Genomic DNA, 25,161 nt, shown 5'->3' with positions numbered 1-25,161 from the left:
CAAATAACCTAAACAAATCAACCTGTGATTTTGTTAGTGTCTCTATCTCCCAGAAAAAAATAAACAATTATTCTAATCTATTGGTCAGATTCTAGGTAATTCTAAAATTGAATTCAGCAACCTTCGTATTGATGGGCCAAAAAATTGCCACCGATAAGAAACTGATAGAGATCCAAATATGTAACCCAGCTGAGGTGAGGTCTTGGTTATGACCTTATCTCATGAACAACCACTTCATTCCTGATGCCAAGATTACTATTCCAGTAATAGAGGATACTACTTCTTCTGTGGCCAGGATACCTGACCTTGTTTGCCTCACACTAAAATCTCATGTATTTTAGGAATAGTATTCTGACACATGCTATACATAGAGATCCTAATTCTATAAATCGCCAAGGCTCAAAATTTCAACTCAGATAAGAGCTCCAAAGTGAAGCCCATCCTCGATCATTCAGGCTTTCTACCTGGGTGTTCACATAACTCATTCATTATGTTAAAAATCAAAGTGGAATTCTCATTGGTGGGAAATATACAAATAGAAAGGACTGTAACAAACTTATCAGTGGCTCTGGAAGAAATTATTAACAATACCATCTCTGCCCTACCTGGAATAGAGAACAGTCTAAACTCAATGTCACAGGTATTGGCAGGCAATTGCACTGCTCTAGATTCTTGTTGTCTAGCTATGGCAGTGTCTGTGCCATTGGTAATACTTTCACCTGTATTTGTATCAATAAAACAGACAACAGCCTATGGAACTTGATCTCTTGGCCTGGGTTGAGCAGTTGGGGTTCCCAGTTCCAAAGCATCTTATAGGGATTGTTATTGTTTTTATCATAGTGATCATGATGCTGGACCACCATATTCTATCCATAGCCTTAAATACTTCTTCATAGTTGCTCTCTCCACACATGATCTGCATGATGATATAATAGCAAAAAGCTAGGGGACAAGAAATAGTGGATAGAGTCAAGAAAATATCATGACACTGTTGATTATGGAGATAACTGGACAATGCTCAAAGGGGAAGATCTGAATTTCTAGAGTTTGGTGAAATACTCAACCCCATAATCAAGACAATGATCAAAAGGGTGGATGAAAAGATGAATATATAAAAGGACAATGGCCAGACCAAAGATGACAAAAGAACTCTGGCCCACAACTTTGCAGCAACCAGCCCAGAAAGTCAAATCACAGGCTCTACAGCAATTAGCCAATAATGGCCAGGAGTTGGTCACTGACTGCCAGCTTCCCTATTGTTTTATCCCCTCTTCTGACATAAGACCAACCAGAGAAAACCAAATACACTCCTCAAACCAATCAGCTAAGATGCATCCACCCTCTAGTTAGCCCAACTCAGGCTTCCTGAACAACTTCCACTCACAGCATAACCAAAACTATCTCCTTTTTGCATCATAAAGCTTTCTCACCATTCTGCCAGCCTTTGAGTCTCTGCCAGACACAAAGTAATGGTGGTTAACTTCTTGCTATAGCAAGTTCCGAATAGTCTCTATCCTTATTTGGGTCATTGTTCATTTACACACAGGAAAGAGAAGAGGGACAGACCCTGGCTGATCCTTGACAGAAGAAGCCATGATCTGATTTAAAGGGTTATTAGAGGGGTGCCTGGGTGGCTTAGTCAGTTGAGCGTCTGACTTTGGCTCAGGTCATGATCTCGCGGTCTATGAGTTCGAGCCCTGCGTCGGGCTCTGTGCTGACAGCTGAGAGCCTGGAGCCTGCTTTGGATCCTGTGTCTCCCGCTCTCTCTGCCCCTCCTAGCTCCTGCTCTGTCTCTCTCTAAAAATAAATAAACATTAAAAAAAATTAAAAAAAAAAAAACAGAAATCAAGGTTTGTCCCTGAGTCTCAGATCCCTCAAAACAAATTCATGCATTCCAAAGTGCCTGTGTTCAAGTTCTTTAAAAAGAAAACCTATTCCGTAATATTATGTCTTTTAATTAAAAAATAAAAAACAATGTCCATTATCCAGTTGTCTTCAGCAATCTATAAGTTATTAAATAGTACCTCTATAGGCAACATCCCAGTGAAAATGTTGCTTTGTTTAATTGGTGGCTATTATGACACTGGAGCCTGGGATTACTCGAAAATTGTGTTATTTCTGTCTATGAAGGTGATAAATCATATTTCATTTGGGAATGTAGTCTAATTTACAGCTCATGTGCTTTTATATTACCTGTTGGCATGTTAAAAGAGAATGATAAAGACAGCTAAATAAACCATACAAATTGTTAAAATTTAAAATATTTCTCAGCAGGATCCACTAACTCTTGAGTTCGGTGGATATAAGCAATAGATATGCAGGTTCTTTAAGAGAAAGTGCTGTCTGGGGGAGGTGTGCTTCTATTGTGCTTTGAATTTTTTTTCAAAAATATCCATTATTCAATTATGTCTACACCTGAAATACAACCTGATGCTCTTGCCCTACAAAATGAAAAACGTAATCCCTAATTTTAATTTTTTGTTTTGTTTTAGGCAAGTGTATCTAGAATGAAAGAAACTCTGGAACAATTCCTAGCACTTGGTCCATCTCCAGATGGAAAGAAGGAAGGGTATTCTGCAGTCTGTCTGGGCTCAGGGGCCAAGCAGCCATCAACAGGAACACTCCCAACACAGACAATGCAGAGAAAGGCCTGCTGACTTGAGAAAATAGTTGATGTGATTTGCACTTAAGTGATGCCATGTGCATCTGAAGTGACTATTTAAAATCCAGGGTAAATTGTAAGCCATTCCTTTCAAAAATATAGCTTGTAAGACTGCCATTTGTTGGGGATAATCTGTAAGAAAACTGGAGAGGAACACATTTGTTAATGGCCCCTCAAACTGCAGCTGATGACCAATAAGGGTTTTGGTAGAATTGATATCTAGAGCCAGAAAAATCTCCTCTTAGACCTTTGATCTCCCCAGCAGCTGGAGGGATAAAGGTCTGACTCACCTGCAAGTTTTACAAGGCTGAATTCTATGTTAGGAAACTCAATAGAAATGATTCAGGAATTCCCTATTACTTCAACTTGGCAATAAAACTGCTAATATCAGCCCAGTCTTATAACTTTGGTCTGTGAACCTGTTTTCAAGGGCATTAGGTTCCTCCGTGACATATTTGGGCATTTTTCTAACCCATCATGGAGTGGCTTAGGTACTGCTGGGTGGCAAGTTTCTCCTCTAAGTCTGCTAATCCATTCCTGTAGTGAAATCAAACAGAATATCCTCATCATCTTCTCAGAATAATGATTATACTTCAGAGAATTTTCACATGTATTAGGGTACTGGCTTTGAAAGTGTGTTCCAAAGGCCACCTGTGGTATGAGCAAATGGAGGTTTAGGGGATCTCACACCAGACCTACTGAGTCAGACTCTCTGGGAATGAGATCCTATAATTTGCATTTTAACAAGCTTACCATGTGAATCTTACACATACAAATGTTTCAAAACCACTGCCTGCAATCGTCAAGCCACTCTTGGAGAGCTGGAAGCCAGGAATCTGGTCTTACTTGCTGTCCACAGCAACAAATAAATATGAATTGAATAAATGAGTGAATGCATTATTAAATAATAGAAGTCATTTGAAGTACGAGGCAAGTAAGTATGAAAGAACACTTTTCTACTGCATATAGATTTATTTCTACTATATATATGTAGTATCGATAGATATATCTACTATGTATATGTAAATATGTGTATATATATTTACATATATACATATATATAGTATCTACTATGTATATGTAAATGTTATATTTTACTTTACATATATATTACATGTATATTATACTTTACATATATGTATATGTAAGTCTTATATTTTATGACCCATTTAGTTTTGTATTACACCCGCCCGGAGTGCCTGTTAGAAATTAAGATTCTCTAGCCCCATTCTAGACCTACACTCCCTACTCCTATAACAATAGAGCATTATTCAGTACTTTGAATACCAGTCACCTTTCATTATTGACAAAACATAGTCAAAATAATGATGGCAATTAAATAAAATGTAATTTCATTTAATATCATAAAAGCCTGGAATAGAAGGTTCTGTTGTCCATATTTCATATATAGAAAAATAGAAAGTAAAGAAGATGAATTATTTCCTTACTACCCAGTAAGAAGGAGCTCCATTAATTAATTCATATCCCGAGCCCTCCATGCTCCTAAAACCATGTTTATGCCTACACATAAAGAGTATATTCACTCCCAAATCTTAAATGTTGAGATTAAAGGAGGAAAGTATGCAAAGTTATCATGTCATATAATTTATTTCTACAAAATTAAATAAAATCTGTAAGGATTTAGTGATAGTTTCATAGGCACATCAAAAGTTAAATTGTAATACTGGAGTTCAGATATCAAGGCAAGACAATATAGAAAAGCTTCACAATAATGCCCCATTTTGAAATTAATGCCTTCCCAACATCAGCTATGAATCTAATGGTGTAAAAGCCCATCATGGTTGCAATGAACTGTTAGGGTATCTGGGAAAAGGGATTCATACTGGACTCTGAAGGGAGACAAGATTTAATAGTCAAATGGATGAACAGGTGTTCTTTTCATCGCTTTATTCAACATTTACTGGGTTACCTTTTAGATGCAAAAATTATGTTAATTAACAGGGTTACAATTTTCCCAATATTCAATCCTTTGGGGAATCCTCTATATCCCATTTCTTGCGGTGTGAGTGGGGCTGACCACATCCACCTGCCTCAGGAGTAGACACATGGCTCAAGTATGGACAGTGATGTCCTCCATTATCTCTGCCACAGAGGAATAAGCTTGGGACCCAAGATGAACTGATCAGAGCTCTCTCTGGAAGTATTGTGTTGGAAAAATTTAAAAATACTAACTTTCCCATCACAAGCTACATGTTCCAAATATGCAACAGCTACATGAGACCATCTTCTCTGGCTATATGGCAGAGCCTTCTAGGAGAGAAAATGCAGCTAATATGCAATCTGCACAAGAGGTAAAGAGAGATTGCTGATAAAAATCATTTGGTTCCCTGGATCCAGGCTTGACTGGAGCCTGGACCTTTTTGATAGTTGAGCCAATAAATTTCCTTTTATGCTTAAACTGGTCTGTGTTGGGTTCCTCTCTTTTGCAGCTGAAAGATATTTCAAAAAATAAAGCAATGATACAAAGTAAAAAAATATTCACTGTCATCAAGAAGCTTAGAGCTACGCAAACAAGAATACTAATAATTATAATGCAGTGTGATAAAATGTTAAAATAAATACAAGCAGTAGATGCTTAGCTAGCACAGAAAAGGGCCACCTTATTCCTTATCTAGAGTTAGAAGCATCAAACTTCTGCCACTGAGAGGTATCAGCAGGGATTTATTAGCCATTATCCTCTCTGATCTTTTTCCTCTATTATATACAGAAATGACCATTCAAACCAATCAGTGGACAGTTCCTTCTACATACATAGTATATAAATATTTAAAAATGACACAGAAGTCACTGAAAAGAACTGCACATATTTTCTGGGCTTATTAGTAAAATTACAGTTTACAAAGGATTTTATTTTATTTTATTTTATTTTATTTTATTTTATTTTATTTTAAAGTTTATTTATTTTGAGAGACAGAGCATGAGAGGGAGAAAGGCAGAGAGAGAGAGAGAGAGAGAGAGCACATTCCAAAAAGGCTTTGCACTGTCAGTGCAGAACCTGACACAGGGCTCAAACCCATGAACTGTGAGATCACGACCTGAGCTGAAATCAAGAGCCAGATGTCCAACCGACTGAGCCACCCAGGCACCCCTACAAAAAAATTTAAATAAGACCTTCCTTAACTAGGGAAACTGCTTCAAACTCAACATCAAACAACATTATTTACATACTCTTAAAATCCGTTATTTTCTAGTTCAGTAGCAAATATCCAGTTCAAAGATGATCATCAGGTCCAGGGACCCTCTGGAGTCAGATAAATAGCTACTGAAAATTGCTCTGATTTGTTTTTAGCCTCAAGGGAGTATACTTAAGGACAGAGGTAACACAAAATTAGGAAAGGGAACTCTACATGTATAGTTAATCATGTATATGTTTTGTTAACCACAGTGATAAAAGGTAGTCACCGTCTATGTTTTGTTTCGTTAAAGTTAACTTGACATCAAGTTAGAGCCAGTATTCATCAATGGCAGGGGGAAAGAAAGCAAATTTTGCATAGGATTGTCACAGGGAAGGAGTGCCCAGATTTAGTAGGCTTCATTGTAATTCAAGGGAAGGGAAAAGTCCTACCTCCAAGAAAATACAAGAAAGTGAGTGTTAATCCATACATTAAAAGGCAAAAGCTGCTGGGAGGTAGAAGAAAAATGGGCTTTATAAATACATGAAATGATTAAATAAATTCTATTTTATGAACTAATTGAGATAATCTTCTATGTAGAGAAAAGAGGGAAAATAACCTTCAAAGATTATATTCTGTTTGCTAACTGCATGATTTTATGAGGCCTGAAGACTTTTGATGGGACTGAATGTAAGCAAAGTTAGCCCAACTTGCTGCAAGAGAGCACCAACCCTTTAGAGCCATCTTTCCAGCAAACTCTATAGAGAACAAAACTCTTACACTAAAGCTGTTCCTTCAGAAGGAAGGAGGAAGGAGGGGAGATGAAAACGCTTTAATTTAGAGTGTATAACTTGCTCTTTCTAAAAGAGGGCTTAAAGTAGACCAAACAGCAGACAGTAAACTTAAGGATGGGCACCCCCTCATCTCCATCTGTGTATCTCTGCCAACACGTCTCTCAAAGCTCTGCACGTGGTAGAAGAGGAGTAATATGAATCTAATAAATGTGGATGGATAAATTTGCAGCAAAATAGACAAAGCTAAGAGTCTATCTTTGACTTCTTCTAATAAAATAACTGAGCTCCTTGTAGCCAAATATACCTAAGAGAATCTCAGGGCCTCACATAACGTTTGCCTCACAATAGGTACTCTAAACAACTGATGTTTTAATAAATGAATGAATGCTACAGATTCCAATCACTATATTGAGCCTTTCACGCTGATTCATATATGCCCCCAAATCACTACTGCAGACTTCAATGCAGACAGACCACTAACTGAGGCACAATGGCAGGACAGCCAGCTTCTCCCTGCCTGGTCTCACAGTTTTGACAATGTTAGATAAATTTTGGATGCAACAGTCAGAAACTCATCCTTCTCCAAGGAAAAATTCCCCAATTATCAACCTAGTTTCTTCAGGACCCCCAGATGAGTTCAAAGAGACATAGATGGTGACCTTGAGGAAAGGATATTGGTTCTCTTCTTGTTCTTATTCAAATGCTATGCCCGAGTCTGTGACTTTGTGGTTTATTTGCAGAAAGGCTTCCCTGTGCAGGCATGCTGCCTGTTTAGAGAACACATCAGGTGCCCAGCTCTGGAAGACTGCACACCGTTTAGCCAAAGGATCTAAACCCATGGTAACATTTTTTCCCTCTCCACTTCTTCACTCTTGACGGAAAAGGCAAAATACAGAAAATTTCCCAAGCAACTCATCTCTGGTTTTTTCCAAGTGGCCCTTTAACCATGGAGTGTGTTGGGTAGGATTAGGCAACCAGCTTCTCAGGGGCAGGGGAAGCATACTTAACAAGTGGGATAAAACTTAATCCAATTGATATAGTTGATTGGAAAGTTTTCTTCAAGGCAGGTGGTGAAGCTACGTGACACTTTGAAGTCCCCTATCAGTCTCAAAAGAATGTGAAATACCACCGTGTAAATGACTTGTTCAAGCCACCCTGATCCTGATATCCCACTTGTTTACTAGAAGAGTATCAGAATCACACCCTCCACTGTCCATATGGAAGAAATATCAGCCTGGACCACCATGCCAGGGAGGCTTCCTCTTCAAACCGCCTATAAAGCAAGAACAGAAAAAATTTCTTCCATTAGGTGCAAATGCGGTGACAAAAGTTTCCAAAACAAAGAAGCTTGAAACTGAATGCAAGTAGCCTCAAGTCAGAGGAAGGTTTGAATACGTTTCTCCACAGCTGCACTGTCCATTATTATTACAGAATCCCTGGACCACTTTGGTTTGAGATTACGAACAAATCTCTGATTTTCCCCCAGATACATACAAACAAGTTACATAACACACACGCACACGCGCACACAAACACACACACATACACACACACACGCACACATTTCAGGTGGTCCCCAAGGCCACATGAAGCCCATTCATGGAATTTTAGGGGGTCCTTGTGCTCCAGGTTAAAAATTCTTACTCCAGGGGTGCCTGGAAACCAACTCTTGGTTTCAGCTCAGGTCATGATATCATAGTTTCATGGGTTCAAGCCTCACATTGGGATCTGCACTGTCAGCACAGAGCCTCCTTGGGATTCTCTCTCTCCCTCTCTCTCTGCCTCTCCCACACTCATGCTGTTTCTGTCTCTCTCAAAATATGACTAATAAGAAAAGAAACTTTTAAAAAACATGCTTTTTTAAAAGAAATCCCTTTTTTTATTTTTTGTTATTTATTTTTGAGAGAGAGAGAGGCAGGGCACAAGTGAGGGAGGGTTAGAGAGAGAAGGAAACACAGAATCCAAAGCAGGCTCCAGGCTCTGAGCTGTCAGCACAGAGCTCAATGTGGGGCTCGAACCCATGAACCACGAGATCATGACCTGAGTTGAAATCGGATGCTTAACCAACTGAGCCACCCAGGTGCCCCCCCAAAAGACATTCTTACTCCAGACTTTGTGGTTTTTTCCTATACTTCCTTGCATTGTTCAAACTAGGGGAGATACACTGTGGGGAAATAAGAAGAATCAGGAATCTCTGGCCACCTCTAAAGTGTTAAAAAGGAATCACCGTACTTGCCAAATACCTGAACCAAATTCTTGATTCCTAATCTATGCTGCAGGGTTTTCACAGACCGTAAGAGTATGGCAAATCCTTTCATTTAACAAGTGCTTACTGAGTGCATCCTAGAAGCCAGGAGAGTGCAGTAGTCATTAAGGTTAAAGATGAAAGGTGTTCTGTTGGTCTACAAGGAGCTCATAAAAAAATAGAGAAGTAATACATCCTAATACAGTATGACAGATGCTTGTATGTGGTTATGAAGGTGAGTGGAGGGGGTGTTGGGAATGTCTGGAGACCAGCAGGAAGTCTTCTTAGAGAGGATAATGTCTGTGCTGTCACGAATGAATAGGAGCGAGCCATGGAGAGCATGTGCAAAGCATGGAGGTAAGAAAGCATGAAGTGCAAGCAGTGGTATGGCTGGAAGAGAAGTGGTAAAAGGAACGGCTGTAGGAATAGACAGGGGCTATTTTTTTTTTTTTTAATTTTTTTTTCAACGTTTATTTATTTTTTTGGGGACAGAGAGAGACAGAGCATGAACGGGGGAGGGGCAGAGAGAGAGGGAGACACAGAATCGGAAACAGGCTCCAGGCTCTGAGCCATCAGCCCAGAGCCTGACGCGGGGCTCGAACTCACGGACCGTGAGATCGTGACCTGGCTGAAGTCGGACGCTTAACCAACTGCGCCACCCAGGCGCCCCGACAGGGGCTATTTTTTGAAGAGCCTTGTAAAGCATGATAAAAAGCTTGGATTTTATTGAAGGAAAAGAAGAACAACAAAAGGATTTAAGATGGGGAATGTTAACATTTTAGAAAGGCCACTTGTACATGCAAAAAATACTATTGGCTGGATTGCCAAAGAGTTCCAGGAAGTGTCAGTCACTCCCACTCTGATGATTCCAAAACAAATAGCAATCAGGGCATTTAGACAGTCACACAGACACACACACACACACCCAGCCCAGTTCCTCAGCTTTATATGGATAGGCTATATTTGATTTTGCTGCAAGTCTTTCCAGATACAGAATTTAATGACTGTATTCCCAGTAAATATGAAAAATATATTTTCATAAATATATTTGCCTTCACTGTATTCTGCAAAATACAGTGTTTTCATTTTCTGTTGTTGCTGTAACAAATTACTGCACAGTTAGTGGCTTACAGTATGTCAGAAGTACAACATGGGTCTCATTGGACTATAGCCAAGGTGTCTGCAAGGCTGCATTCCTTCCTGGAAGTTCTAAGGGAAAATTTGTTTCCTTGCCTTTTCTAACTTCTAGAGGCCATCTAAATTCCTTGACCTGTGGTCCCCTTTCTCCATATTCAAAGCCAGCACGCTGAATCTGACTTTCATTGCACAGGAATACTGCCTTCTGACCACAGCTGGGAGAGGTCCTCCAATAAACACTTGTGTGATTAGGTTGAACCCATCTAGATAATCTGAGATAATCTCCCCATCTAAAGGTCTACACTTTTAATTGCATCCTTAATGTAAATTAACAGAGTCAAAGGTTTAGAGGGTTAGGACATGGGCATTCTGGGGGGAGGAGAGCATTGTTCTACCTCCCACAAAGGGACCTGGCAATGCTTCCTGCCTTCAGCTGTTACTGCTTGACCCGTGAAAAACAACAACAAAATATGTGGTTTTTCTCTCTTTTTCTTTCATTTTTAGCTCACTTAAAGCATTTAATAAGATGCATATTTATGTCTAAGGGTGTGTTAAGGGCTTGACTGTGTTCTCAGTACCATCAACCACTGCACAGAAAAAGAAATCAATAAAGGAATCAGTGCTGATAGATCAGGCCAACATAGGAACTTAACATCAGGATCTGGTGCAAGTGGAAGCTGGAGAGCGTGGCTGACACAGGCCTTTGAAGCACCATCTGAGTAATAGGATTCCCTTGAGACTGAGACAAGCTATAAAGATGAAAACAATATCAAAACAATGAAAACAGTAAAGCAGGAATATCCACGTGCTTAAAATAATCTAATCAACTTTGTCAACAGGCATTCTCCATCTACCGTGTATGTCCCAGAGGCAAAGCTAATGTATGTTTGTGTTTTACACAGCAACAAGCCTATTGTCAATACTGCACCAATAAATTATAATAGCTTAGTCTTATTAAGTCTTCCAGTGCCTAGAAAAGAAGGCTACATTTCAAAGGACCAGAGTTCTCTGCCCTCTGGCCTTTAACCACTGTAGAATGCTAACATTTTCTAAGACAAGCCCATCTGTTTCAAAGGACAGAAAAATTAGCCAAAAACACATATTAAACAAATGTTAAACCTCTGTAATCTGGCTCTATTCAATGTATGTTTCCGGAGCACCCAAACAGTCTGATCACATTCTAAATTCATCACTAGCTCATTATTTATTTATTTATTTTTTTTACTCTTTGCTGTGTTGTCTTGAAATTCACACTGTGTTCTATGACATCAATTCTAAAATCAATGAAAGATATTCTGCTTTGGGGAATGAGATGGCTAGAGAGGCTATGAGGTCACCACCACGTGAGGTGTTCTAACAAGGATGTATGCACTGGGATGCTCAAAGGGGACTCACACATTTGGTGGAAGTAGGAGGTAGACCTTTTCAAACCTGAGATGCAATGGTTCTATGAGGTATGAGACATGATTATATTTAGAATGGATCTAGATTTTGAGGACCTGAGCCAGAAAGAAAGACTCCTTTAAAATATCCCCTGAAAACTCTGCAGCAAATCAAGCAGCCCTTCATAAAGACCTCTGATGAAAGTCAACAGACAAGGTGGACAGCCAGTTCTGGAGCATGATTTGAGATGCGCCAAAGGGTACCCTTTTCTCTGGTCTATAAGGGTCTTCAAGTAAGGAAAAAGTTGAGGGGTCCAAGGAAGCCAGATAGGACTCATCCCAGCTGAGAGCACTGGGAGAAGACTCTAGGAAGAGGCCATGAGCAAATGAGCTGGGTGTGTTCAGAAAATACTAAAACAGTCTTAGACAAGAGTCTACTGGGAGAGATAGGGAGAGAAAAGTTGGGGGAGACATTCAAGGTCTTCCGGTGCAATCCTGTGCATGAACACTCAAGGTGTTGAGTCAGAATATGGAAGAAACTAAGTGAAAGTTTATACAATATGGACTCTGACCTGTAGGCAATGACAACTAGAAAATAGACCCTGGAGAGGCACAGAGGATCCAACCTGAAGCCAGCCTGGGTAGGGGTTTGCTAACACACACTGAGAAAAGATATGGAGGAATGTTCAGTAAATGATGAAATATTGGACTTTCTCTTTTATTTCAACCATTTAGCATTTTCTTTGTTTATTCCCTTCCATGTTCTTCTCAGTAATACTGTTTTTGAAAAAAAAAATTCAGTCTCACTTAGCTGTACTGAGTGGAAAAGGGAAGAACTGTATTTGTACACACATTTGTCCATGTGGCCTGGATATGTCTGGCTCAGGGCAGCACTGATGCCCATGAACAGAGGCCCTGGAGCGGATGGTCGGGTGCCACCAGGGAGAGAACATAGGGAGCAGGGAAGCAGGGACGCTCCTCAGAAGTTCCGAACTAGCACATTTCCAAACACTCTCTCAGGTAATATCTTGGTGTGACGGACATGAGGACCAGCAAAACAAGATATGAACGAAAGCAGCATAAAGTGACAATTAGGTCAGAATGTTTAATGTACAGAAGAGATACGGGGAGAAGATTGTCAAAAAGTGATATGTTTTTGCTTTTCTTCCTAGGCCTCCCCAGCCAACAGTGTAGACCTTGCCCCCAGGCCCAGTTAAGGGTGATGTAAATTACTGTTTATACTCAGAGGCCTGGGAAACTTTTAGGAGAGCCAATATCTGCTGGAAAGTGAACCATATATCTTTTACTCATTCACCCTTACCGGCCACAGTGTTTGAGCATGTAGCACCAATGTCAGTGTATTTATTTACAAATTTTAATAAAACATACACATATAGAATATAAAAAAAGAAATCTATAAATGAGGACATAAAATGGGATAAGCTATATGTTTAAACTAATATTTATATTGCTTGCACCCTATGCCAGACATTCGCCTAAGCACGTTACATGTACTAACTCATTCGATCCTCCTAATAGCTCTCCAAGGTAGATATTATTAACCCCCATTTTACAAATGGGGAAACTGAGTCACTCATGGTCACACAGATTGTAAGCACCAGAATGTGAATTCAAACCAGTAGTCTGACTCCTACCCTTTGCACCATACTCTCCTAATTCTTCTGATGCTTCTCTAATTGTGATTCTGCCTTGCTGATCAGGATGGCATAAGTTAATCTCTCAAGATGTGATGGGCACTTTGAGAGAGGCTTATCATTAATGAGAGCGGCTCAAAATCCATCTTTCAAATAGTCTTCTTGGTAGTCATATCTGATTAGATCGTCACTGTTTTTTGCCCTTTTATGTAGCTGATCAGGAGCTGTGAAAGAGCAAGACAATTGCCAGCATGGCCATTTGCTTTTGCTCCCTTGTGGATGTTCCTTTAGCATTATCATCAATTCACAGGTTCTTCGTAGAAATCTGTTTTAAGGCACTCACCCATATTGGGAGGGGTAGGTTAATTAAACAAGATCACTGACCCTTAAATCCACTTAGCAAGGCAATATAAATCTTAACAATATCACAATAAGCAAAACTCAACTTTACTCCCACTCAGCTCATTCTGCAAATTTTACCCAGGATATGACCAGCTAATTGTTGGACAGTTTCAACGAGAGCACCAGTGCCAATCAGCAGAAAAGTTTAAGAACTTTTTTTTTATAAACACAAGTAAAAGTTCTAAAATTGTATTCTCATACCATAAAGGACTGTGTGAACCCTACTTTGCAGACCACTACGCTAATGCAGTGTTTTTCAAAGTGGAATCCTTAGACCATCTATATCTGAATCAATAGGATTTTTAAGAAAATCTTGATTCCTGGGCTTAAGTCTATACTTCCAGAATAGGAATCTTAGCGTAGGACCCAAGAAATCTTCATTTTAAATCTTTTTAAAATAATTTTTTAATGTCTTATTTATTTTTGAGAGATAGAGACAGAGAGAGAGAGGGACAGAAAGATACAGAGACAGATAGAGAGAACAAACATGGGATGGACAGAAAGAGGGAGACAGAGGATCCAAGGCAGGCTCCCCATTGCCAGTGCATAGCCCAATGCGGGGCTCAAACTCATGAACCGTGAGATCATGAACTGAGCCCAAGTTGGATGCCTAACCCACTGAGCCACTCAGGTGCCCCAGAAAATATGCATTTTAAATGACTTATTCACATGATTCTTTCATAGATCAATACTGATAGCCAGTGCTGTGGGTGCTACTACGTCCCTGATAGGTAGCTCCCAAGGTTTCGAAAGCCCTGCAACCCCAACTTTCTAGCCAATACTTGAATATTAAAGAATCAAATATAGTGACTCTGGTTCTCCTTCGCCTGCAGATTGCACAGTTGAATATAGCCTTTCAATTACTCAGAAAGATTTTGTTTCTCCAGCTTAATTATAACAACCCAGGAAATAAATGTGCTTGATTTTTTGTAATATCTGTAGTTCCTGATTCAGCACTGGATACAGCAGGCCACAACCAGCAAAGAGCTTTCATTAATTCCCAGTGGCTATCAGGGGTTCTGTCTGGACAAGGATTCTGAGACTAAACTGGAGCACAGTAACCAATGTATGATGCACTACCAATCTCTGCCATGGAAACAATGTGGAGAAGTGGCAATTCAGGAGAGGCATGTGACAACACAAATGAGCCGTCTTGCCAGTATATTCTCAAAATGAATGAATATAGGAAGATATCCCAAACATTGCATATATGAGCAAATTTTCTCTCACTTGGGAAACTACATGCTTTTTTTTAGATCATCCCTGCCTTCGCATTCCAAATATAAGGTAGCCAGAATATTCCTGAACTGGGGAAATAGCCACTTAAAAGGGATACCTCTGCCATGTCTCTTTCATGCCCACCACATATGTGGGGCCTTAAGTCAGGAGCAGGGTGGAAGCTGTTAGAGTCAGATCTAGGACAGCTTCACCATACCAGTCACAGGAAACCATAAAACTACAATTTAATTTTTTAAATATTTTTTAATGTTTATTTATTTTCAAGAGACAGAGTGGGAGCGGGGGAGGGGCAGAGAGAAAGGGAGACACAGAATTCGGAGCAGGCTCCAGGCTCTGAGCTGTCAGCATAGAACCCGACACGGGGCTCAAACTCACAAACTGTGAGATCATGACCTGAGCTGAAGTCGGACGCTTAACTGACTGAGCCACCTAGGTGCCCCATAAAACTACAATTTAAAAGAAGAAAGCAAGCTTATGGGCACCTGAGTGGCTCAGTTGGTTAAACATCCAACTCTGGATCTCAGCTCAGGTCTCAATCTCAGGGCTTTGAGTTCAAGCCCCACATTGGGCTCCATGCTAGGGGTGAAGCATATGGAGGGAGGGAGGGAGGGAGGGAGGGAGGGAGGGAGGGAGGGAGGGAAGGAAGGAAGGAAGGAAGGAAGGAAGGAAGGAAGGAAGGAAGGAAAGGATGGAGGAGGGTACAGAGGGAAGGGAAGGGAAGGGAAGGGAAGGGAAGGGAAGGGAAGGGAAGGGAAGGGAAGGGAAAGGACGGGAGAAGAAAAGAAAGAAAGAAAGAAAGAAAGAAAGAAAGAAAGAAAGAAAGCAAGCAAGCAAGCTTAACTATTTAAAAATGACAGTGGTATGGAATAGTCTGAGGTAGAATTCAATCTCCTTACATGCTACAGTAACACTGTGTGTACAATAGCAATGACCCCGAATCATTAGAGCTGGGTGTGAGTAATCTTTATGAACCCATAAAATAAACTTACATGGAACCTCTAAATATGGTGTAACTTTCATCTGGATACCTGGAATTGCTATACCACCTGCTTAGAGCATAGCAAACACTAGTGTGGTGGGGAACCGTGCAAAGACATGGGCTCACACACCAGCTACAGCTGCAGCCTTGTAGGAAACCTGGTCTTTGGGGCAAGCCAGCTGCAGCCTTGTAGGAAACCTGGTCTTTGGGGCAAGCTTCACAAAGCGTGAAGCAGACAAAACAACAGTTAACACATCTGCATGCTCTTTCTCACAGTTTCTCTCTTATTAATATCTTTGATAAAGATAAACTGGTGTCAGGAAAAGGGGATGTTGACATTTTGAATAATAAAATGGGTTAAATCCTCTGGATTTGTTCTAGGTTTTATCTTAAACCTCTCTGTAGCTCCCTCATTATTTGTAATCTACTCTTAGCTTCCATGACAATGTGCTTACCTTGTTCTCTTAACACTTCTTTGACCTTTCCTGCTCTGTCTTCTTCATTCATTCTTTTTCTTCCATCTTACCCTTAAAAGAAGGTCTTTGTCATGGTTCTGTATTCAATACACTGTTCTCACTCTTGTCTCTCTCCCTTGCATAATCCAATCTGTTTACATTCGTGGTTTTAACCACCACTTAGATGTTGATGATGTTCAATATTTTCTTTTCAGGCCAGACCTTCTCTCCTAAGCCTCAAACTCAATTCAGCTCTCTGTGGGATGTGCTGACCTGGACATCCACGACAACCTCAACTCCAGCCATCAAACGGCATATATTGTCATCTTACTACCTACACACAAACCAACATCTAGCTAGAGAGACAGGCTGGAAATCTAGGGGGCATTCTAGATTTTTCTCATTTCTTCATCGCATGCCAAATTCTACTTGGTTTATCTCCCGAATAGTAAATTAATTATTTTTCTTATTTGTCAATCTAACACTACCCTAGCTCAAGTTTTATCAATTTTATCACACTGTAGGTAATAGCTTCACCATGGTAGCCTGGCCTCTAGTCTAGCTTACAAGGTCCCCCAAGACCTTTAGCCTTACCCCTTTCCTACACCTGCCTCCCCAGAACTACTAACCTGTTGACAATTCCTCCTTGCCTTTGATCCAGTTGTTCTCTCTACCTAGAATGCCTGACATCACTCTACATGGCTAAGTTCTAGTCTTTAAAATTTAGCTCAGGGGTCAGTTCCACAAAAGTTCTTCTCTGGGTCCAATCTACTTACCACTCTCGTCTAAGCCTCTGTTCTCCATAATACCATGTCACTCAGTGACTACTTTTACTCTTCTTTGAACAACTGTGTGCTGTCATTATCTGTTATCCGTAAGGGCAAGGAGTTTGCCTTACCCATGCTGGGTCCTCCAGGTCTAGTAGAGTACGAAGATACTGAATCAACATCATGTAGCTGGATACGTATATGATTGGATAAGAGAAACCAGAGCATATTGTTTTTATTTCAATACATTGAATATTCATGGGGTTTTCATCTCACCTGGGCCACAGATTGGAAGAGAAAAATAATGTCTCCAAGGAGTTAAACTTGAGGTTATTTATTGTGGATTCAAGAAATAATGCTCTACCTAAAACTTTCAGAAAGAGAAGGGCTCATCCTTGTCATTATTACTAGAAAAGCTCAGAGGGGCGCCTGGGTGGCGCAGTCGGTTAAGCGTCCGACTTCAGCCAGGTCACGATCTCGCGGTCCGTGAGTTCCAGCCCCGCGTCGGGCTCTGGGCTGATGGCTCGGAGCCTGGAGCCTGTTTCCGATTCTGTGTCTCCCTCTCTCTCTGCCCCTCCCCCGTTCATGCTCTGTCTCTCTCTGTCCCAAAAATAAATAAAAACGTTGAAAAAAAAAATTTAAAAAAAAAGAAAAGCTCAGAGGACACTAGGGACCAACACAACTCTCTTTTTTCTTCAAGGAGATCATTCAAAAGGAAAACCATCTTCTCCTGTGAGATATGATGTGTTTCAATTCTTCCTGTAGTATTTTTTTTTGAGTTATAAAACTATGAAAACCAGAATCTGGAAGTGCCAACACAGCTTTTTTGGCTTATCTGAGGTCTATAACTACCATACAATAAATGCTCAAATGAGGTTAATAAAGAATTCATCTCCCTCTATCAGGCTTTGTGTGCTTCAAAAGAGAAAGTGAAGCCACAAAAGAGGATCCTTCCATGAATGTCAATGGCTTTGAACATCACCCAGGGTACCAGCACCCACACACTGTGTTAAAACTGCTCCCAAGTCCTGCCCCTGAAAAGTCAGCACAAACTTTTTCATGATACTGTGCTTTGCACCCTCCAGAACTGATGAGATGACTCAAGTCAAAAAGCTTCCATAGGACAAGCTATTATTCTTCTTCACCAAGTCCTGACTGGCCATCACCTTGAACACTTGGAAGACAAGCTACCAAAAGGAGGAAGCATGAGTTGACCTGCTTCTTTATTCCTATAAGGATATGTGGTTAGTTGCTGCTGTCAAAGTATACTGTAAAAACTGTCCCATCCATTATCTATTTAAGTGGGACTATCAACTGCCATCTCTGCCAACTGGGAGCGATTCTTGATTAAGATATTAAATAGATGACAGGAATGTTTTATTTTGATCCTACGGGAGACTTGCAAATCAGGATTAAAGAACTTAGACTCCTGTTCATATCACTTCCCCCCTCCCCATTTCCCACCCCTCACCCCCACCTCCACTTATTGTCCCCACTAACACTTGTTTCCTTCAACTTCCCAATGTAGTTACTCAGTGTGTGTGGCCCTCCACGATCCCTGAGGGTAGAATGTGGCTGTTGATTCTCACATCCACTGGGGATTGGCATCTCAGTAGAGTGTTCTCAGCTGAATTTCTTTAAAGCACAGAGGATACTCAAAGTTCTCTGAAAATGAAGTACATTTCCTTCTATCAGGGTATCTTCCTGGAACAAGGGCACTGAATTGCGGGCCTATCTCACTTTTAAGGAGAGCTAAGCAATTCTCCAATGCAGAGAAGTTCAAGGAGAAGTTCTTTGAGTTTATTCATTTACTTGTGTGTGTGCATGTATGTATGTTAAGAGTGTGGTGTGTGTGTATGTGTGTGCTCACGTGCACATATATGCACATATACTATACATACATTTTTCCTGGGAATCCAGAAAGCAAGCTACTACTTAAGGGCCAAAGCAAAAAAGAAGAGTGAAAAGGAAGGTAGGAAATTTTGTTCAACATTTATAATGTTCTAGCAGACAAAGACAACCTAGTCAGCCTTTTCACAGCTGGAAAAAAAAGAAGAACCTGTAACCACCCAGCATTTTGAGCTCAATAGAAAAAGACTGCACAGTTCTTAAGCCCAAGCATGGGATAATTTCATGCCTGCTTTCCATATGCTGTTGCTGTGTTGAGAGCTCCTTTGTCACACTTAGCAGGCAGCTTCCCAGTGCTGCTCATGTGTTTGTATTGTGCTTGTCAGCTCTGCATGTCAGCACAGAAATTGTCAGAAGCCTTGAGGGTTGAATGTGGAATCCAGCCAGGAGGGCAAGGGAACCCAGGATGCTGGGCAATGGGGAAATCTATGGCCCTCTCCCCTCCAGTTTCTGACTGTGATCACCGGGAAACACTGGCCGTTGCAAAAACAAACACTCTGCAGACCTGGCCTTAAATTTTGAAGCAATACTCTAAAACATGGAGCTAGTTCAACAAAGTCTAGTCCTTTCTGCTGACAGTGTTAGCTGAAGTGATCAGAGTTTGAAAGGACTATTTTGTTCACAAGGAGGTGAGCTGTTGTTGTGACAAGAACAGTCAATAAACAAGTAATCACCATTAAATTTATATGGAGTTCTACTATCAAGAAAAAATAATAATTTCTCCCCTGTACTACCCTTTCCACATCCTTTGGAAACTAGAGAAATCTCTCATTTCCCCAACTCCAGAATGCTTACATGAATTGTATCATCAGCCTTGTCTCCTATCTAAAGAAAGAAGGCTGCCTATAGATGTTCAGTTGGTAGACAAAGCCTCACAGGCAAAGATTCATTGCTACAGGGGCATCCATTATACCACCTTAACAGTGAGGAAGTTAATTTCCAAAGATGAATTGCATTCTAAGCAGAAAAGAACTTCACTTTCTCCTTTCCTCAGGATGGGGCTGACAGAAAACGCTTGGCATGAAACACCATCATGACAGTCTCAGGCATAGCTGTTCTACTCTTAATGGGATTTGAACAGAGACAGGTTCAACTCCAAGTGCTATCTGAAGGCTTGAAAGGAATCTTTAATAATTAGAATACTCATTACTTGCCCCCTCCAGAAGTTTTCATTTCAACTTCCACTTGCCTTTTGTGTTAAAGGGAAAAAAAGACAAAGTGGCAGCCAGATTAGAATATACATCCCTCATAATAAAACTCCATCTGTCACCATCATGGCACTTCTTTAAATATATGTTGCCTTGGACCCCAATCATAAAATATCATTAAATCTGTTCTTGTATGTATTCAAAACACTTGTCTCCATAAATTTGACTTGTTACTTTGAACTGGCCTCTCTATTCACTCTTTCTTATAGTCAGGCACAGACAGCGAATTCCATCACTCCTGATATGGGTCAGACAGGTTTACAAAGCTGAACCATCATTGTGCTCCTGGTGTCTAATTCAGTGTCTTCACGACAGAGGGCTGAAATTGCCAAATGAATATTTTCACAACCTCCATATGAGGTATACAATATTGTCCACATTTTGTTTTAAGTAAAGTTCTGTACCATTGCAAGTTTTAATTTCATCACTATCCATTAAGTTCCTTACCTGTGTCATGCATTTTACCAACTTAGTAAAGTAGAAGTGATCTCTACTGTCTCAAATATGGGGTTATTTGTGAAGAGGGAAAGAGGGCTATTGGAACACAGTCTGGAGTGTTGCATGCAACAATGAATTTATATTATCTGGGATGCCAAGGCCAAATCCTCACTCTCTCACAATTTGTCTTAACTCACTAACTGAGCCTGATATTCCCACTGGTATGTAACATGGATTTTCCAGCTCCTGTAGATAAGCCTCTTCACCATCGCCTACACATCTTGCTCATTCTTACCTTCATGTCATTGACCATTTGTTTCCATTTGTCTTGTGGCCAAATATACCCTTCCAGTACAGAGTCACTGATGTGGACAGTTGCACTTCCTTTGCCCCTCTACCCAGCTCATTTCTTTTTCATTTTAATAAGCTTTTTAAGTTGAAGTTTCACATGCATACAGAAAAGTACACATATCATGAATGTACAGTTTATGAATTATCACAAAAATAGCAAGCTTGTGTAACCCCCCCACCCTGAGATCAAGAAACAGAACATCATCAACAATCCAGAAAGTCCCTTTCTTATCCTCCATCCATATAAAAATCCTTTCATCCCCAAAGCTATCCATTAATTTAATACTATAGATCAGTTTTGCAGATTTCTGAGATTCCATTTATAAATGGAATCTTCAGTATGCATTTTGCAACATCTGGCTCCTTTTCTCACTATTATGTGAGATACAGCCATGTTCTTCTTTATAGCTGTAGTTTGCTTTCATTGCTGTATAATATGGCATTGTATGAATATATTAACATTTATTCATTCTACTATTGGGATATTTGGGTTGTTTCTAGTTGGGGGCCATACAATAATGGTACTATTATATTCTCCCATGTGTCTTTGGTACATACATGTATACCCTTTTCTGAATATTGTAACATCTGCTGGTACCCATCCACATCCTCTGGAGTTATCATTTCCTGGCACTCTAGCCCAACCGCCAGTTGCCTCACTTGTGACTCTACACTTGAAGGGTCTCACTGGCCATGAGAGTCCTCTCTGCCAATACACTGAGAAAACCAGAAGTGCCAGGGAAATATCAGCCCTGGGATAAGTAATTATGGGATCATCACTTGGATGAGATAACTCTAAGATGCTTGTTTCACTCTGGCTCCCAATGTTTTCCAGTGTAGAGCTCCAGCTGCTTCCACAGGGAAGTTTCCTGAGAAGGTATGCTTTACTGCCTCCTTTCCCATCCCTGTTTGGCTCCCTGCCTACTGTACTTTCAGTGGGGGTCATCTCCCAATAAACCATTTGCATTTACTTAAAACCTTGTCACAGGAACTGCTTCTGCATGAACCCAAAGTTTAACAAGTTTCTCCTATATTCACTGCTCACTAAGCAGTTATCCTAGAGATTATAAGATTCTTCTTTAACTTACTAAAGTAATGTAAATTAATACATCTCAGAAAACTAAAAAACCTTAGGATATTTTAACTTCATCCTCCTTTTGAGTTTTTATTGCCATGTTTTAAGTGTTCTTTAAACATAATGATTTATTATTATTCTCCTTTTTAAAGTTTATTTATTTATTTTGAGGGGGAGGGGAGGGACAGAGAAAGAGGGAGAGAGAGAGAGAATCCCAAGCAGGTTCCATGCAGTGAACACACAGCTTGACACAGGGCTTGAACCCACAAACTGTCAGATCATGACCTGAGCTGAAGTTAGACACATAACTGACTGAGCCACCTAAATGCCCCTATATTTGTTTCATATATGGAATATTCATTTAGATTTACCTACATACTTACTTTTCCTATTGTTCTTTCTTTCTACATTTACATACTTCTATCTGGGATCATTTTCCTTCTACTTGAAGGAGAGACTTCATTATTTCTTTTAGTGTGGGTCTATTGGTAATAAATTCTCTGTTTTTGTTAGTCTGAAATAATCCTTTCTCTCCCCTTTTTTTCCCTTGAGAATATTTTCACTGGGTATAGAATTCTAAGTAAGCAGTCATTCCTCCTCCCCGCCCCCGCATGTGAAAGCTGTCAACCACAGTCTCTGGCTTCCATTTTTACTGTATGACATTCTTATCTCTTTAAAGGTAATATTTTTTTCTATTGGCTTCTTTTAAGATCTTCTGTGTTTTAGTTTTCAACAGTTTTACTATGGTGTGTTTAAACATAGGTGTCCTATATTTATCCTGCTTGGTGTTTGAAACAATTCATAGATCTTTTGACTTGAAGTTTTGCACACTTTGGAAAAATCTTAGCAATGGCTCTACCAATATTGCTTCTAACCCACCCTGCCTCTGTCTCTCCTAACTTTTGGACTCCAATGACATGAACATTAGACATTTTTACCACATACCATGTCCCTTTTTTGCTCTTTTGTGTATCATTTTTTCTTATTTTTCATTCTGCTTTTTGTTTGTTTGTTGTTGTTATTGTTGTTTTACTTTTAAATTGGGTCTAATCTGGTGTTGAGCCCATATATTAAGTTCTTAAATTCAGTTGCTATATTTTTCAAATTATAGTTTCTACTTGGCCTTAGTTTATAATGTTTACTTCTATGCTGAAATTCTCCATTTTGTTGATTTCTTAAACACAGTAATAACAGTTATTTGAATTTGTTAACTGGAGTATGTGAGTTTCCTACGTGTGAATTTCTACAGACTTTTGTCCTCTCAATTTTTGTTTGGTTAGTTCTTGCATTTTTGCATGCCTGGTTTTGTTCTTACTCCCATCATCTTGTCGAGGCACTCACTACGTTATATTCCTCCAGAGAGGCTTCCCTTTTGCTTGCGGCAGGCAATTAGAATAGGAGCAGATCCCCTAATCTGAGATTGAGGTGATTTCAATGGAGTTTCAGTCTCTGTGAGTTGGTCTGTTTCCAGGTTGTTCTTACCCCTAGAATGTAGCCCTTTAGGGGCTCCCAGCAAAAGGTCTCCCAGCTTTTCTCCCTTGACAGATGCTTAATTTCATTGTTCTCTCAGCCCCATGAGAATACTAGAACCTCTCTCAGCGGCTACTTTAGCATTTGCACATATCTTGGGGTAAGGCAGTGCCAAACATAGCATGTGCATCTCTGAGCTTTTGTTTTCTCCAGGACCTTCAAGTTTTTACTGCTTTAGAAGCTTTTCCACACCTTTAAACAAGTTTTAAACCCACCCTTTCTAGTGGTGTTGGTAAGAGGGTGTATCAAACTATTCTGCCAGAGCCCAAAGAGCTAGTTTCTACCCAGCAAAAAGTCCTACTTCTGAAATAGGGAAGCTGAAGGGACTTCATAAAAATCTCCTTTTTGCTCTTTTCCTGCTTCTATTCTTGCTAGGACCTGCACCCCCACTTTACATGTGCCTCATAATGTATGTCCTTGTAAGGGACAAGGAGTTAATGGTTTCTTTAGAGTCTTCCAGCACAATAAATGACATCTAAGGAAGGACCAGGCGAGAATAAATGAACTAAGCCTCCATGCACGTATTCCGGACCACTGGTGCTAGACACCTCCATGCCAAGGCCCCCTGGCTCCAAGGAATAAGTGACTTATGCAGGACACCTAGACCTTTGTCTTTGTTCTAACCAGTTCCTGGATTCCTGAGAGGACATGTACACCAGACCATGATCCTCAATAAAAACCCCAGACCCCAAGCAAGGATGAGACTCACACTTCTTTCCTTTCTGAGTCTCCCAGCCACTCTGTCTGTATCTGCACTCTGTGTCTTCAGTAAACTCTGATCTCACTTCCTCTCAGCTCACATTTGATTTCCACCCTGTGCTAAGCCAAGGACCCTCTTGGCTGATCCTGAGAGACCATCTATGGGTCCTCAGACCCGGCCTGACCACATCACCTCCTTTAAGAGTCTTTTCTATTTACTACAGTCCCTGTGGTTCTCTCCTATGTGTGAACTTTAAGGGCATGTTTAGTTCTGATTCATGCATTTTAGTACATGACTGCATTCTCTTATTTTTTCCCACAAGTTAAAGAGTTAAAAAATTAAAGTTCTATAACGATATACAATATAATGAATATATATACACACAATAAGCAGTAAATAATATATGCATTACAACAATTATTGTAATTATATAATATATAGAGTTAAAGAACTACAAATAGAGGGGTGCCTGTGTGGCTCAGTCAGTTAAGTGTCTGACTTCAGCTCAGGTCATGATCTCACTGTTCATGAGTTCAGCCTCCATGTTGGGCTCTGTGCTGACAGCTCAGAGCCTGAAGCCTGCTTCAGATTCTGTGTTTCCTCTCTCTCTCTGCCCCTCTTCCACTCATACTCTGTCTCTCTCTCAAAAATAAATAAACATTTTTAAAAAGTTTTTAAACTACAAACTGATAACTCACCATACCTCTAAATTCCTCAAGAACCATGGATCTAGCATGTACATTGGCAAACTTAGAGGTCCCAAAATTTATAGAAGTAGACTCACTTATTATACCTATTCACCAAAAAGAAGTAATTCAATATGTGCAGTGTCCAGATCTGTGTCTGCCCATGGTTTCCATTCAATAAATAATAGTTCCCCATCTCTCTCCTTCCTTGAGAGAGGACAAAGTTCTCCACTTCCTCCCCTCCTCTTAGATGTTGTGAGAAAAAGCACAGGATCTATATTTTAACCTTAAACCATATACCTGTTAAGTGTAATATGCTAAGAATGCAAAATATTCTCCAACAGAAATCCTGTCTGGAGAACGTGTGACTAGTCCTTCCTTTCCGATACATTTTAGGGAATTACACAATTTCAG

The 25,161-nt window shown here is 40.1% G+C and overlaps 1 protein-coding gene across 1 annotated transcript in view; it reads right to left on the bottom strand.

Annotated features, from left to right (window-relative positions):
* THSD7B (thrombospondin type 1 domain containing 7B) overlaps positions 1-25,161 on the bottom strand; it is a 1,583,569-nt gene that overhangs the window by 896,104 nt on the left and 662,304 nt on the right. Inside the window, exon 12 of the mRNA XM_045479666.1 lies at positions 7,794-7,863. The gene's annotated coding sequence lies outside the window, so the exon portion shown is untranslated. The remainder of the gene's footprint in view (positions 1-7,793; positions 7,864-25,161) is intronic.

This window comes from Leopardus geoffroyi, chromosome C1, assembly GCF_018350155.1.
Source record: "Leopardus geoffroyi isolate Oge1 chromosome C1, O.geoffroyi_Oge1_pat1.0, whole genome shotgun sequence".
Lineage (NCBI taxonomy): Eukaryota > Metazoa > Chordata > Mammalia > Carnivora > Felidae > Leopardus > Leopardus geoffroyi.
This window is presented reverse-complemented; position numbering and strand designations above follow the sequence as displayed.